General features: G+C 37.2%; 1 protein-coding gene across 2 annotated transcripts in view; it reads left to right on the top strand.

Annotated features, from left to right (window-relative positions):
* grid1a (glutamate receptor, ionotropic, delta 1a) overlaps nt 1-17202 on the top strand; it is a 221555-nt gene that overhangs the window by 40034 nt on the left and 164319 nt on the right. The window lies entirely within an intron of this gene.

Below are 17202 nucleotides of genomic sequence, written 5' to 3'. Positions count from 1 at the left end.
TAAATATCAGTTACAGTACAGGAGTCATAGAAACTAATTAACTTAAGTGCAGAAGCATACCTTCCAGCCAGTGCCATGCTCAGAGAATGATGGAAATCTTCACCTCTCACACAGTGGCATGATTTTTGATGGCATTGTGCTTGAGTGGTTCTTTGCAGAAACTTACAATTATTTCCTCAGAAAGACTCTATGGCAACTGGAATCTTGTGTGTTTTCAATAGGTTGTAATTTATTGGTGCTGTAGCAGGCTGTGCACTTACATCTGATGAGAGAAAGGGCAGTTAATTATGATGTGTGAAGATATGTTAGCATACAACAATACAGATAAAGAGTACAAAAGAAAAATCACCTTTGACTCCATTGTTTGCTTTCCACATTCAAATTATACTTTCAGTATTTTTTATCCTTTTCATGTTTTTTTTTACCTTTTTCTCTGTTTTTCTTCCTCTGTTGCTCCTTTATTTGTATTTCCCTCCTGTGTGCTCCTTTCAGGGAAGCGTGGCCTTACCTGGGGGCTATGATAACACAAGGCAGCCTCATAAATGGCTGCAGTGAGGATGGATATCAGTGATGGTCAAGCTAAAGAAAATGCAATGGTGTGTGCCAACTGCCACAGGGCCCAGTGGAGATCTTATTGACAGATTTCACTCGAGCTTGACCTCCCTCACGAGGGAGTAGGGACAACAGAATGGCTGCTAACCAAGTAACATAACTAATCCTTAAAATCCACAAACGTCGCCTTGAGCAACAGAAAATCAGTCACGTAAAACAATGCCTCTTGTTATGCTGTGTAGATCTGGTTTTGATGCTTGAATGAACACAGTAACACAAGATATCAGAGTAAAGTATAAGTCAAAGTTCATTATTTCATCTGAATTCCATAAATCTCATATATTTAGGGGATTTTTCTCAAAGCAGTAGAGTTCTAAAGTACTTTCCAGCCCTACTGTCAGCCTGAGGTGAGCTGCAGACAGACATGTGCTGTCTCTGTGACACATGGCACTGCCAGCTGTTTCTTTTAACCAGCAAGCAGAGCTTCCCCAGGAGGATGCCCAAACCAACAACACGAGTCACTGGTGCAGTGACAAGGATGAGAACTCCCCATGTTTTCCAGGAAGGAACCCCAGGTGTTGGCAGACATGGACAGGGACCTTACCACAGTCCAACCTGTAATCCTCTAAGCCTTTCAATTCATCTGCCTCAGTTACTGGTTAGACACATGCATATGAACAAATTCTTGAATTAGAAAATCTTGTAGACTGTTTTTTAGCGTTATCCCGCAGTAATGTCCCAAATGAAACATGAGCTGTTTCCCCAGTGGTTAAGCCTCTAAGTGAGGGAAGCTGTTTCCATGGGAAAGAGAGGAAAGTGATTTTATTTATGGACTATAGGTGTGATGATGTTCCAGCATCTAGCAACAATGATGTCCACTTTACTCTCCTCTTCGAGTGTTTCTGTTAGATTTGTGGGCCCCAGCAGCACTTTCTTTGCAAAGAACAGACCTCACCTGTAAGTGATGCAGCAAAAGTGTTTGTGAAGTTTAACTCAGAGTGATGACTGTTCACTCAGTAGGTGAGCTCAGAATTTAACACAATGTTCATTGTGTCAGTAATAGTGTCACTTTCCCTTTGCAAAGATGTAGCACATAAACAGTGGTACATGGCTTGTGCATTCAGGTACACACAAACCTATCTACACCAGAGATTTGAAAAAAGAAATTTACAAAAAACCAGCACGTAGTCACACATCTAAGGACTTTTATAAAATTATAGTGATGTGTACAATGAGCGTCATGTAGAACAATGCAGAGAAAGGTAAAATAAATTTTAGGGATATGGGATTTAGTTTTTTTATATATATTTTATCTGCATAATGACTAAGTACGAAGATGCAGATGTTCATTGAGCATGTGGCTTTGAGGAATTAAAGCAGCCGACTTATTTTTTGTAGGTGTCTTTAAGTGTAATATTCTGATAAAGAGGTTCAGTTTCTCAAAGACTTTTGGAAATACATGTTCAGATGCAGATGTCTTCTTTTTTTTAGTCTTTACTTTCCTTTGCTCTTGTCGTCTCTTCTCTCTGCTTTCTGTCACAGCTTGGCTCCTGCTTAAGACAGATAACGGGAACTGGAGGTTTATATTTGCTTTATTGAGCGTTAGATTCACAACTGTGTATTCAGTGCTGATGGATGTTTCTTATGAACCGTGCCCAGTGTGTGTGCATGTGTGTGTATCTGTACAATTGTTGCTGTGTGCATCTGTTTGTCATAATGTGTGTAGGCTGTTGAAAGTGGAGTGTAGAAAGCCGAGGGGGGATGAAAATAAAGACGGCTTGGAATATGTCGGTGTGCACCATACATAGGGAAATAGGTTCACACAGAACAGAAATACATAGGACAGAAAACTGGCTTAGCTGTGAGGATTGTGTGACATGAAGATAACAATGCCACCATGTGACAGTATTCAAAGATCTCTTTTATCTCATTTTGCCCTAAAGTATCCCTTCCTTTGTCATTTTTATCTTGTATTCTCTCAGCTTCCTGAGGTTAGATAACAGATAATCTCCCATCTCAAGTCTTCTTTTGAGCTAATATTAAAACAAGAAGCCTTTTATTAGACATTCCTAATTTGATTTGTCAATAATTCTTTTTTCTGTTTTTTTCTTTTTTGTTAAACACCGAACACCCCTAATTATTTTGCAGTATGACCTTAGCTACACAATTTTAACCCCTTTAAGTTTAATTTGAAATTTTTTTAGCACTGTGCATGATTTGACGTTTCTTGCTGGTTGCACTCATCGATACAACACATGACGCCAGCCATCTCCTTAGACATGCTGGCTTGTTTTAAGGCTCTCCAGAGGGAGTGCCATCCGTTCAATTGGCAGTGGTCCTTAGTGGTGCTTTGTGAGGGCTTATATGATAATAAGATATGCAATATGTATTCAGTACCATAACAAATAAGGGCCATGGGGGAGTCTGTTAAGGGCCACCTGTATGCATCATTTGGATTCTTCATGTGGGTCTTGAAAAACTGTCATACATACATAATAATGAGCCGTAAAAAACCAGCAGAGGAATAATTATTCATGTAGTACTTTATAATAATCTATAAGTATCATATAGTGCAATTACTCCATCAAATCCAAAGTTACAGTACTTTACTCAATGTTACCTATATTTTCAGCTAAAAACCCCCAATACCTTTTGTAAACTAATATTTCTCTACATAGCAGAAAGTGAAAAGGTCAAAATGCAGAAAACACTTCAAACTCAAATCTGGAGGCAGTACACATCGGCACATTTTTATTGGATGGATTGATTTGCACCTAAATGAGCAATGCTGCAGGCTTAGGCTTTTTTGTACTTTATCATTTCTACATTCAAAATAAATAAATAAATAAATTCTAACTGCACAAGCAGCATATGTAATCCCAGTGACAAAATACATAATATTCATATGTATTATGCATATACCCTTGTATTTCTATGTTGATATTGAAATGCTAGACCCCCTTATCTTTCAGTTTTATTAAACTATGAGAGGTCATAGGCATATGAATGTGATAGATAGATAGATAGACAGACAGACAGACAGACAGACAGACAGACAGACAGACAGACAGACAGACAGACAGATAGATAGATAGATAGATAGATAGATAGATAGATAGATAGATAGATAGATAGATAGATAGATAGATAGAGACAGCTGCAAATACTAAAACTAGTAAACGTAATAATAATCTAAAGGTGGTATGTCATTGGACTACTGGAGTGTTTTGAAATGAAAATAGACAGAGATTTGGACTACTTGTTTATGCCTATCATTTATCATCAGTGTGGTTTTTAGACCTCAACATGTTTTCTGTCAGAAGGGAGCTGCTGTGCAGGTGTCAAAATACAGCAATACAATCTTGAGACAGGTTGAAGATGCCAGTAACAAAACTGAGAAGGGTTCCAGGTGGGCTTGAAACACCCCAAACAACTCAAACTATTTTAAGGAAGAAATTGTCATAACTTTTTAGAGCATGTTCAAAATTCAAGCAATGAGATTGCACAGCATATCTGCAGTTAGTCCAATATTACACGTTTTGACGAAAGGTAAAAAACCTGACTTGCAGTCTAGTAAACATTAACCAATTTGTTTGGCAGCTGTGTAAAGAATGCATAGAATGTGTATAAAAGTAGATAGCTGGTAATCTCTATTGTTTTAAAATATAAGATTGTAGTATTTCTCAAATTTGGTCTTTAAAAAGTTTAAAACAATTCATGTATGGTTTCCTTATAATGGAACACGTTCTATTAGCATTTGGGGAATTATTTACCAAATGTTTCAAAAGGATAGTTCAGATCTTATGAAGTGGCTTTTATTTTTAGAGATAATAGAGATTAGATTTTATCTGTAGTAGAAAGTGGTCCGAACAGAATCTTATGTTCAATAAACTGAGGTCTATTCAAGAAAAAATGCCATCCATCTAAACCACTCAAACTTCAGAAATGTTATAATGGCTTCAATAAATGCTTGGTTGTAAATTTCAACACTTCACCACAATTGCATCAGACAGTTAGTTCCATAAATATCAGAGATTATTTACACTGAAGACTCGCCATGATCTGCTGCATTACATTAAACAAGAAACACGTGCTACCCAGTTTATGTAACAACTGAATGCAAAAGTACTGTGATGTAAACATCCAAAACATTATTTTGTATAAAGATAAGATAAGAAAAGATAAGATAAGATACCAGTAACAAAATGTCCTGAGTCACACATTTAACTCCATCTATACTTAATGAGCAGTTCCTTTTGTGCTTTTAGCTCTCTGTTAGACGTTTGAAGCGCTAAACTCTAAGGACACTGCTCGCTCCCAGTCAGGTTAGATGAGACTGTGCAACCGTGAAATGATGAAAATATAAACAGAAGTGAGAAAAACATAACAAAAGAGAAGAAAATACAAATACTTTGTGATTGGAGCTGACATACAGTTTGTGTCAGTCCTGTACTTCATGTCTTCAGGGATTGGGGAATACATCCGTTTGTTTTCCTTGCCGTATATTTTGTGAGCATGCTTGGTTGCATGCATTTGTTTAGAGGGGTCTGTGTGTTCATTTTCAACAAGAGGAATAAATTAAAAAGTAGTCGATGCCGCTGTAATTCAACTTTGCGGCTCCGTTTCCGGTCTCTGGTGATTTTCTCTGGGCTAATCTTTTAATAATTACTGTGGCACTAATGCTAAGCTCTCAAAGGACCACACAGAAACAGGCACACATTTTCCCTCCTCCCATCGCCTTTCAGCTTTGCACTGCTTACAGGCACACACACATAAACAAATTCCATACAACAGCATTTGCACATGCATGCAATCCAGTATAAATGTCAAACCCTCAGTGTGTTACAGCCTCTCGCTTTTAACTTGAAATCCTTCTCATTTCCATCTCATCTCAGCTGCTATTCAAGGACGATGCTCGTATTGTGGTGATTCCGCTCTGGAGTTCAAAGGTCAGCTGGTGCTGTCAACATCCTGTAATGTTGTTTGTATATATTTAAAAAAAAATACCATTCATTTTCAGCATGGTATTATGATTATCTGACCACTGTGTTAAATTTAATTAGCTTCATCTTTCCACCTGTTCTAGCTGTAAAGTCAAAAAGCCATTACACAGGTAAACTGATCAGATTTAGATGACTAAAACCCTCTTTAGATATAAAGATTATAAGTCTTTTTTACCACTTTGATTAGTTTCTGCCCTGTTGGGTTCCATCTGGAATGTGAACGATCAGTACAAATTCATCCAAAACGTTGTTTTTATTTGTCTCGGTAAACAACAGACTATTAGAATCCATCATTTATTCAAATAATGAAGTTACTGTGAAATCCTTCAATAAAGTCTTGTTAAAGCTGCTAAAAAATGACAGAATGATAGCAGATTCAATGTTTAGCTACACTACAATTTGAAATTGAACACCAAAAGCTGATACAAAAAATATAACGTAGTGGGCCAAAAACAATGACAAACAAGCTTTGTGATGTCAATTGCTGAAAATAAAAGAATTAACAATCTGAAAAGAGTTAAAGAGCAGTAGTTCAAGACCCAAAGCTGTATCACTCCCCAGGCTTTTCTTATCTATGAATTCTTTTCATCTTATAAAATCAATGCCAATGTTCGCTCTGCATTTGACTCAAAGATGGGGGCTTTTCTTTTTAAGCTCAAAGCTTTTTTTTTTTTAGTTCATGATTTTTGTGTTGATGCCCTTTTCTGAGGCTTCTCTTTCTGATTTCTTTTCTTTCTTGACTGGTTTTTATTCATGAACCTGGTAATACCAGTAAAACTAAAGTCTCGTAATCACACAAAGCTAAATATAAAACAAGCTGTTTAGCATTTTATTTGTGCATCGACTTATGTTTAAATCGTTTTTGAGTGTCGTGTACAAATATTAAACAGCTATTTAAAGCCGGTTCAAGGTCTTGTTCAGTATGTTTGCATCATGTGCTTTGAACATGCAACAAAAAGCTCAAAGATATCATTTGAAGGAGATGTAACTCTGAAACAATAAGCCTAAAAAAAATAAAGTGAGCGTTCAAAGAAATCAAACTTTTTCAGACAAAAGCATGACGGCCTGCTCCAGAATCTGTTCCTGCCGCATGATGTGCTGCCATGGTTACACAGCAGGGATGCACCACCCACTGATGCTGTGTAAATCTTTTCTCATCTTATGTGCCACCTTGTGTACCGTGATCCTTTAAGTATACCTAAGTGTCGGCCAGAGCAGCTCCCTGCCTATTCCAGGTTTTTGAGCTGCATAATGTCAGTGGTTGGCACTGTGACAGTGCGTCATTTGGCCATGGCATTGCCCTTTGCCTGCTTTCTGCAGGACACATTCTTCAAAGCACACTCCATGTCCACCCATGCTGAATTTAAGTGTGCACAAGTGGAGTTTGTATTAACATGCAGCCCATCTCATCTGATAAGAACAATGAATCTAAGAGGTTACAATAATCCCCTTTTCACAGCCAAACGTAGTCGAACAGTAATCCGTTTAATAATTCATTGGACTCAAGCAAATTCTACTCTCTTCCAAGATTTAACTCTCTTTAAAAAAAAAAAAGAAAACATTTAATTTGGTTACATATCACTTCAACTCATGAGTGTCTGAGCAGGCACCTGAAATGTTCTGAAGTTAATTAACTCTGTTTTATCACTGTCAGATATGTAGCTCCAGGTCAAAGATGGGCTGAAACAGACTACACTCTTACATTTAAAGCAATGATTGTTTTTAAAGAACTTCAATTCTACATAAAATATATAACGCTTCCTTTTATTTGACTGTTATCCATAATCTTTTGATGAAAACACTAGAGCATAGTTTCCGTTCTTAAGGTTATTTCTATATCCACGTTTCCTTTACTTTTATTCCTCTATTTGTCACACAAATGGCCTTTTTATTTCTTGGAACCCTCTCGACTGAACGTTGAATTTTTCATTTTTGCAAGTTTGAAAAGTGTGATTGGCTGCAAATTTTACAGGACTGCTTAGAAGCAAAGGCTAGATTTTGTTAGGAAATCACAGCATGCTTATAACCAGCAGAAAATAGACTCTTAACTGTTACTTTGCAAAAACCAAACAAGAGCATAAAATAGAAACGTGCTAAAAGTAGCTTTAATTTAACATTTAAGTTGATGCCAAAAAGTATGTACAGTAACAACAACATTAGGAAAGATATTCCACCAAAAATCCATAAATCATTCAAAAGGTCACCTGGAAGACCCATGATTTTTGGTATAGGATCTCTAACAAAACAAAACTTTTTCAGTTTTATAGACTCATCAAACCATGTGTTATATCTCTTCCTTCCTACATGCGTGACTTTATGCACATGTATAATATCATTAAGAAAAAAGAACTGGTTAACAGCGAGGTATATTTAGTTACAATGGACATAAAAAATGTTTTCACAAATGTTGGCCATCAAGGAGGTTAATTGATTTAACTCATTTTTAAGATAAAAAGTTCCAGTTCTCTGTATGTAGCTTTAGAAATGATTTTATCTTTTCTTCAAATAATCCTTTACTTAGCCACATCAAATTATGGAAAAAAAATGTGGATGACACTTTCCTGATGGTTCACTGGATACTCTTGGATTTTTATGAGTATCCTAATTGCTGTCTTGAACATCTGAAGTTTTCATGGCATTCAACAAATCAGTTTTTTGAACATTTTTATTAAGTTTAAAGGTGATTGGTAACAGATTTATACAGGAAAGAAAGTGACAAATTCCCTTTTTTTACATGGGCATTCTAGTCATTCCATGCATTTAAAGAAAGGTCTTTCTTTCAGTCAGTTTAGACATTTTAGGGGAATTTGTACAAAGTTATTATTAAAATCAGGCTTACAGTCCAGAGTGTTGATTCAAAAACAGAGAGTATAATCATTGTTGAATAAAAATAAAACGAGTTAGATTTAATAATGTAACAAAATAAGACTCTCATAATAATAATAATAATAAAACAGTCTACAATAAAATAGTAAAAGTCCAACATGTTTAAAAAAACAAAAAACAAATGTTGACTAGACATGATTTGATCCCCATTAAAAACAACACATTCCTAAATCCTCCACTTGGAAATTATTGATATGGTTTCTTGTACTCAGTGTAGTTTTACACACAAGTGTATGACATGTAACCTTCTAATCACAGGGAGAGTTATGAGAACCCATCAGTTGTTCAATAAAAAAAAGGTTATTTACTTTATTAGATGTCAATGTGATTTAGCATGTGTAGGAAAAACTCAAGAAGCAGTAAAAACTAGAATGGTAGAAGCTATATTCAACGTCAGGATCGGTAAAACCCAGTAACAGCACACTTCAGGGAGGCCGATCATCCAGTTGGCTCGATGCGACACATTGGTGTTGAGACTGTTAGAACTACCAAGAATATGAGGAGATATAAAACTCTTGCTTTAAAGAGGGTCTGTAGATTTTTACACTGCAGACCCTCACTCCAAAAGGTCTCAATCAAGAATATGAGATCAGACTATTCCTGTAAATTTGGGATGTATCTGTAAAATACTTTAAGTTATTATATTTTATCAAGTAATTTACTTTCTTTACTTTGTTTTTGGCTTGCATTTCACATGTCGTGATTAAAAATTGTACTTGTAAGCAATAATAGATTCTTATGAATAATTATGTTTTTTGTAGCTGCTAGATGAGGATATCGAAGGGTCATAACCTTTCTTCAACTTAGCACATATTAAGCTCTCATTAAAGCAGGGGCACCAGGTCAGAGTGGCCAAACAACAGATTGATTATACCTCCTGTTCAAAGACCTTGGGGTGAGTAGGTTTGATCTCACTCTGTCCAAAGATTGTTTCACCCAGATTGAATACAATTTTCCTGTAAGACAAGAGAAAAGGTTTATTAAAACACTTGAATAATTTCTCATATTGAATATCTGCACACAAGTAAAGACCAATAATCATTTATCATAGTTCAACAGGTTTCATAATCAAATAAGCAAATCTAATTTTAACAGTGAATCATGCTTTTGTTCACAAGCCTTAGGAAAGCATGTAAACAATCTGTGAATAACTGATTAGAGGTCCACAAGCGTATACACGTGTCCCAAAACAATCAAAATTCACTAAAGGTCAGAATTAAATTTTATAGAACAGTTACTACAACAGACAAGACTAGATCAGAGGTCATGAAAAAGGGATGCTTCTTTATGCTACATTTTTGTTTTTATGATGGATTCACCCTTCACCCCACCTAAAGCTTGTTAGCTCATTGAGAGAGTTTTTATAAGCATGTTCACTGACGTTCATAAAATGAAGTCTGAAGGTATAAATTTCCATTGTTACAGCTTGACTGAGGCCGACACACTGAAGTCACTGTGCCAGTTTGCAAGCTGGCAGTTGTACTAATGTCAGCGCCTGGGGGCAATGCTGTAACAGAGCTCATTTAACAAGAAGTCAGTCACACAAACTTCGAGTGAAGTAGAGCTGAATTGTTACTGTGACCAGCGTCTAGGGGGGACATGTACGCTCCTATTACCTGACAGGAAACTTTATTGATTTTATAAATGTTAATTTAATAATGACAAACATTGATGTATGAACACAACACATGAGCCAAATAGGTGTTAGTGAGAAAATTAAACATTTAATGTGCTCCTACAGTGTCACATGTCACAGTATTGCAATATTCAGCAGCTGGCACATTAACTTTTTGTTGCGTATGAGGCAGGGAAATTCAATGAATAAATATGGGAGTGTGAAAACAAAAAATATTTTTTTCATGTAAGAAATCAATGTCAGACATGGATATCATCATGTTTATTGAATCTATTTTTTGTTGAACCATGAATTACAATAAATTATTTAAAAATATTTACAGGTTAACTTATAACTAATTTTATGCCCCAATCCTGCAAGTAAAGAGGATTTTTCATGTCAAGAATTTACTTGCCCAAATTAACATTTTGTTTCTCTGTGATAAAGTGCCTGATACTATTAGAGACATGGCCAGCCTATGGACATGTTTCTATTTTTTGTAAATTAGCCTAATCTTTTTCATAATCACAGGCTCTACAGAATTTGCATTTGTTTCAACAACCGTTTGTGCTCCCAGTGACATTTAACACCACCCGCCCACATGGTCTAAATGAGAACATGGTTTGGCATGAGTCCCATGAAGTTTTGAGACATGGATGCTTGAAAACCACAATGGATGATGAAGAGTGTTAGGTGAAAAGAATGCAAAGTGTGTGTTTGCTGTAGGGGTGTCACAAGCATGGGAGGTCATGCCAGAGACAAGAATATTTCTTGGCAATGAAACAAATGAACAGCCCGTTGCAGGGCTGTAGCCGCCTCCTGTGTGATTAGCTCCCCATAACGGCAGGCTTCTTGTATCTGCTGCTGTAGAAAAGCCCTGCAATTCCCTGTCGGTGAGCCTGTTATTCCTCCAGAGGCAAGAATTTAGTGTTTCTATTACCTCAAACTGTGTGAGAACACCTGATTGATGTGTTTCAATGTGAGTTTTTTTTTTGGGTGATTGGCATTAAGCTTCCTTTACCACAAAAACTCTCCTGTGGTCCATTTGGGTCTTACGGTTGCTGATTGGGTTCAAGTGCTCCTCGACTGCAGATGCCATTTGAAGATTGTTTTTATCCCTCCTTGAAACACAAGGACAGATAAGAAACCAACTTTTCGTCTCGGGGGTTTTGAAAAGCTCCCTCTCACATAAAAAGAAATACATGTACACAGCCCAGCTTTTCCCTACCTCTTCCCCTTCCTTCTTGTGGCTTCTGTCAGGCAGCCATACACATTCACACACTCAGAAAGAAAATACCTCAAATTGTATTTGCTTGCTCCAAGGCAATTCCCTTCAAAAAAAGAAAATGATGTTTATAACGACTGGTCTTGAAAACCCTTTTAACTCACCAGTCTCCCACAAAACCTCCATGCCATCTTATCTTCCCATACAGCATGCTAATCAAAAGCGGTTGCGCCCTGCTATCTCTCACTGGGATCAGCAGCTTTGTCTAAGCCTTTGCCATGAATGTCTTAAAGGGAACACCTTCTAAATTAGTGCAGGTGTTAGTATGGCAATGAAATCCCTGTGACACATAAAATGAGTAGCAAAACTGCAAACAAAGTTGTGAAAGTGACACAGACAAATAGGTGTTTTAAATGTCTGTTACAACCCAGCTTATTTAGCTGCAACATAAAATGAAGACCGACATTGAGAATTTAACATTTTTATAATAAACAAAAACAACTAACAGACCACAAATCGTCACAGCCTGGCAACCAGCACTCCCCGTGGAGATGTTTTCCCAACAAACCAGACTGGCAAACAGCCAGAAATCTCAGTGGTGATTTGCCTCGGGCCATACTATTCAGCTTTCAATCCACACCTTAACAGATGCAGCTAGTGAAGCCAATTGAGCAGAGTTGAACTGTTGCAGTACCACAGCTTGGCCAGCGAAGACGCAGGGGGGTGTCACAGTGTCAAAGCAAGATGCTTTTAAACCTTTCTAATGCTGTGGATTTCTTTCTGTGCTGTTTTTCAAGATCTGCTCCAAAGTACAATCCTGTCTTTGTTTTCAGTCTGCCATACACAATCACATGTGACGCTTTCTCCACACCGGTTTATGCCTTCTTAACTCTGTCTAATGAATTCAAGCACAAAATGCATCTCAAGGACTACAGATAAAAGCAGGATTGCACAGGAGCTCAGTTTTAAGGGTCAAAAGAAAGAATCTGTTAAAGGAGTCCTATTTTTTGTCTTTATTGTAAAAAATATTGTGAAGACTGATGAGAGAAAATGAACTCCATAAAATGACTTTGAAACACAAAAGCTAAAAAGTCTCTGAAATTTATCAGTGCTGTCTACAATTTTTTTTTTCTTTTCTTTTTTGAGTCCGTTTGCCATAACACCAGGCTTGCTACACTGGCATCTTTAGATGAATCACTTCCTTCTCTTTGAGTAGACTGAGAACTTTGCACCATTTACAGCGCTGAAATCCCACTGAGTACTGATAGTGCATGATTGTCAAAGGAAAGCACAGCAACCTAAATGCTCCTGGGAATTGTGGATGAGCACATTACAGCCCACTGACAAGTGCAGGAGCACAGTTTGCACATCACCCGATAGTAATATTAATAACACTTGGATGTTTTCATTCAGTGATAACACAAAGCAGTAAAAATTCTTACAGGTGCACATGTGAACTGATAACACAGCAGTTTGCTGTAAAGAAAATTACACATAAAATGGCTGTTTGAGATGATTTAAAAGTATTTTGTATCAGTTGTGTTGTATGAGGCTGTGACAATTCGTTTTTGAGTTAACAAGATGTCTGACCTGTAAGAAGCTGAGAGTGGAAGGTTGTGTGAACTGGAATTTTGTACATTTGTTGCATCTAAAGTAAAATACTGAAAAGATAAAAAAAATTGATAATAGATTCCATTTTTTAAAACTTCTTTTAATCTTTCCTGTTTCTCTTTTTTGTGTGTTTTCAGATTTTCATTAAATTTCATTTCCTGTCTTTTTCTTTTTTGTTCATTACTCTGTCTGTTCTCCACGATCGTGTAACTCTCATGTCTGTGTCTCATTTTCTCCTGCTGCCAACATAACCAGTTATTTATACCTCATACTTTTTCACTCCATTATCCCATCATTTCTCTTTACAGGTTCATCTCACCCTTTCCAGACTTTTTTATCTTTCCTTTCTCTTTTTTAATAGCCCCCTGGATATCAACTGCCTCTTATGGCTATCGTTTTCCATTTTGTCCCCTGTAGCTCTCACTTTCCCCCTCTTTTTTTTTTTGTCCTATAATTTCATCAATAAGAATTTACACTACCGCTGGGAGCAAGCAAAGAAGATACCTGGGAGAAAAGGATAACGGTATAGAGGACAGATCACAATGACCATCAGATGAAGTTCACGAAAGGGAGAATGAATAGTAAACAGGGGAGAACTCTCATTGATGAACTAATTGAATTCCCCTGTTCCCCTCCGAGTTCTCTGAGCAGCAGCCGTCATGAGAAAATCTGACCACAATAGGGAGGAAAAAGAGGGAGAATGTTAATGGTAGCGAAGAAGCAGGTCTGGGAAAGGCTGCGAGACTGGATAACATAGTGATAGAGAGTGAGATACCTTTTCTGGCCAGAATAATTGAATTCCAATTTTCCCTCTGAGATTGGTTAGCAGCAGCAGCAGAAGGCAGGCAGACAGGCTGCCCCCAGCATGGATCAACTCTATCCAACCAATCACGCTAATACAGTGTTTATGTCCAATCTAGTGCTGCCTGGTCAATAGTGCAAAGCCAAGAGGGAGTTTGCTGGAGACAGAGCAAACCTAAAAAAAATGATAGATAATTGAAAACCTTCACATCAGCTTAAAGTTCAATCCAACTTAGAGGTAATTTCTGCAGAAAGTGTAGTAAGGAATGCAAATTTTATTATGTTTTCTCAAGAATATATTAACTGTTAGGAAGTTGCAGCCATAAAAACAAGGTGAAATATAATTATCAGTCTATATTGTCTTCTATCCAGAAAGGAAAAGTGGGTAAAGAAAATGGACAGATGGATTGTCTTCTCACTGGAGCAAGTGGTAAGTAGGAATGTAATTTCTGAAAAATGGACACAGAACCAATTTACTGGCTCTTAAAGGCAACTTGATGAAGTTATATCCCCGCCAGTCCACTACAGTAGACCACATCAATAAGACTGTAAGTGCTTTTTATTACGCTAAACTTATGCTTTCTCATGCACTCTGTTTTCCCATGAAGTGCCAATTGTTCTTCGCATCACCACAAAGGATATCACCATTGAGTGCAAGACAAGCAACTAGGCTTTTGGGTGAGATTAAAGTGGAGAAACACAGATATTCTTTTTTTGGATTTTTCTCTCACAATCTCACTGGGAGAAGCAAAGGCTTGAGGAGAAAACTTGGCAAAGTTTAAAGCACATCTGTCATGTTTCATGCTGCCTTTAAAGGCCTTTGAAAGACAAGAGAAAGTGCAAAATGGAAGAGTTTAAAGTAACAGAAAAAAGTCTTACTCTGCACTTTCAACTTTGAGGTTTATTGTGGGAAAAAGATAAAAGATTTGAATCCAGAGAGCTGAGCTTTCTGTAGGACAAATATTCTTGAAGTTCATTGCTCAGGTTGGGATTATTGTCTTTGGTTTTTCATTTTTTTTCCTTCACAATTTCCATGTTGAACCATGGTTTGGTGAGTTATAGGGAGCAAAATTGTATGTGTGAGTTTAGGAAAATATATTAGGGATGAAAATGCACACTTTCTTCTGTGTGTGTATTTATTCTTTTAACCCAACTTTCAGCTGTGATTAACATGTTCTGATACACGCATGTAGTTGAGCAGTGACTAAGTTGAGTCTAACATGCATTGCCATCAAAATAAAAGGCAAAAAATAATAATCGTTACAGAAAACTGGTTATAAAACTTTTTAAATTCTGGCAAGTGAAACTACAGTAAAATCAACACAAACAATGACAAAAGAATAAATAAGGCCTAGCCTGATAAATAAACCCTGCTGTCCTTCACGTAGACAAAAGTGAAAAGCTTCTTCTTTGTAGGTGGGAACATAACTCTTCTTTGACCTTTTATAGGAGTTAAAACAATAGCTCAAGGGATAGCCCCAATTTCTTCTTTGTTTTGTCAAAGACTGATTTCCTCAGAAAAGACTGCTAAACCTGTGAGGCAAATGACTAAAGTGAAAATTTTCTGAATAAAAAGTGCAATGAAATTTAATTTGTTAACTTTAAGTAGAATGTAGAAAACCCCATGAAAATTATTGGTATTTTGTTTGTTATAAAATTTAAACATCTTCATGCTGCATGTGTTCATTTCTTGTGCCTAGGTGAGGTTTGCCCAGCTATAATTGCACATTTGTATTCGTGACTTTTGCCTGTACCTTGCCGGTGTGCCTCCAGCTGTGCTGTAAAACATGAGGGTGGCTTTCTCTACGCTCATTATTTGCTTTCCACCCCCTCACTCCCCCCCCATCTCCCTCAGTGTGCTACGTCACTACCCATCACCACTCAGCCTTTATGAATATTTAACCACTCCTTGAGCTTCCCTGCTCTGTACAGCCTTTCTCTTATTCCCTCATTTTTTTCTCTTATCCTTTGTCATACTTTTCTTGTTGTTGCTGCACACATTTGTCTTTCTTTGTAAAATCACGCCTAGCATTTTTTTTTCCGTCCTCACTGCCTGTCTGTCTCTATCTCTGTTTTAGCACTTCGTTTGCTCTTCCACACAGTGGAGTGGCGAGAGGAAGCTGCAGCTACACACCCTGCCCCTTAATGCCCAGTCGTTGTTTCTTATTTAATCTGTTCCACTTTATTGAATTTAATTATTTCTAAATGATTAACTCAGAGTTCATGGTGGGGAGGAGTGGGGGGCCAGGGGGACATATGTTGTGAGATGGGCAAGAAGGACCAATGGAAGAAAAATAGTGCAGATTGTGGCTTTTTGTTTTGGAGCCAGACAGAGTAAATAGCCTGGTATGCACACTCATCAGTCTTTGAGTCCATTACTGCAGCGTGACTGCAAATGTATGCCCCACTCCTACCCGCCAGCTCTCCTCACCCCTCAGATGCGCCCAGCACACTTTTAATGTGTATTTTTTGTGTGTAGTTGGTCATGAAAGAATTTTTGGCATATTTTCTGCATATTTTGCTTCATACTTTTGAAATAAATTACTCTACTAGGTGTCTACAGGTAGCAGATGAGTCTATTTTTCAGTTTGTCAGCGTCTGTGTTTACTTTTGGGTTTCTGTGTGACAGGTGTAAAGGAAAAGCAAGTTCTGTTTGCTTTCATGCTGCCATACCTCAAAAAGAGGTATTCATTATCAGGCCAGAAGGCACTGAAAGCATAGCTGTAATGAGGTTCAATAGGCTGCCAGCTCTTTATATGAAAATGTGACTGGTGGAGAAAAGAAAAGCTGGAGTGATGGGCTTTTACAATGCAGCAGGATCACTCCAGACATAGTGAGAGTAGCAAGATACACTTGCATGAAGCCTAGATACAAGTTAATGTCAAATTTTGTGGATGCGTATGCTCGTTTGTACAGGACCCATTTATTTCTGAAATTACAGCATCTGAGATTCTGGGAAATTTAAGTGTAGTTATAGCAACCCATAAAAAAGGAGCAGGGGTATGACAAACAAGGCATAAACTGAAAGCTAGGCTGCAACAAATTCATTACATCTGCTATAAATTATTGGCATGATTTCTTCTAAGTTACATTTTATCCTATGGATGCAAAAAAGTAAGAAGTTACCATCAAAGTTTTTATTTTAAAATTTCATCATGGTTCATGATGTCAAGACTCCAACAAATTTTCAGTTTGTTATTATACTTGATATGTCTGTCAGTTGACGACTAAAAGACAGACTCAGGCTCTGGAGGCAAGCGGGTGATGGAAATGACTCAATTTCTATAAAAATAAATAAATAAAATGATACAGTGACAGGAAGTTTTAAACATAAATGCAAAATGTGACAGAGTGAGGCAGGAGGAATAACATAAAACATTAAAAGCCTAACATTTATTCATAAAATGCATATTGTCTGCTGCCTTTCATACTAGAGTTTTAGACTAAGATCACCTTATAGTCAGAAGGGTCAAAGTTATAGTTCACTTAGCTGTGGCAGCCATCTTGAA

Source organism: Kryptolebias marmoratus, linkage group LG22 (assembly GCF_001649575.2).
Source record: "Kryptolebias marmoratus isolate JLee-2015 linkage group LG22, ASM164957v2, whole genome shotgun sequence".
NCBI lineage: Eukaryota > Metazoa > Chordata > Actinopteri > Cyprinodontiformes > Rivulidae > Kryptolebias > Kryptolebias marmoratus.
Note: the sequence above shows the minus strand (reverse complement) of the source record. Positions and strands in the feature narration are given on the sequence as shown.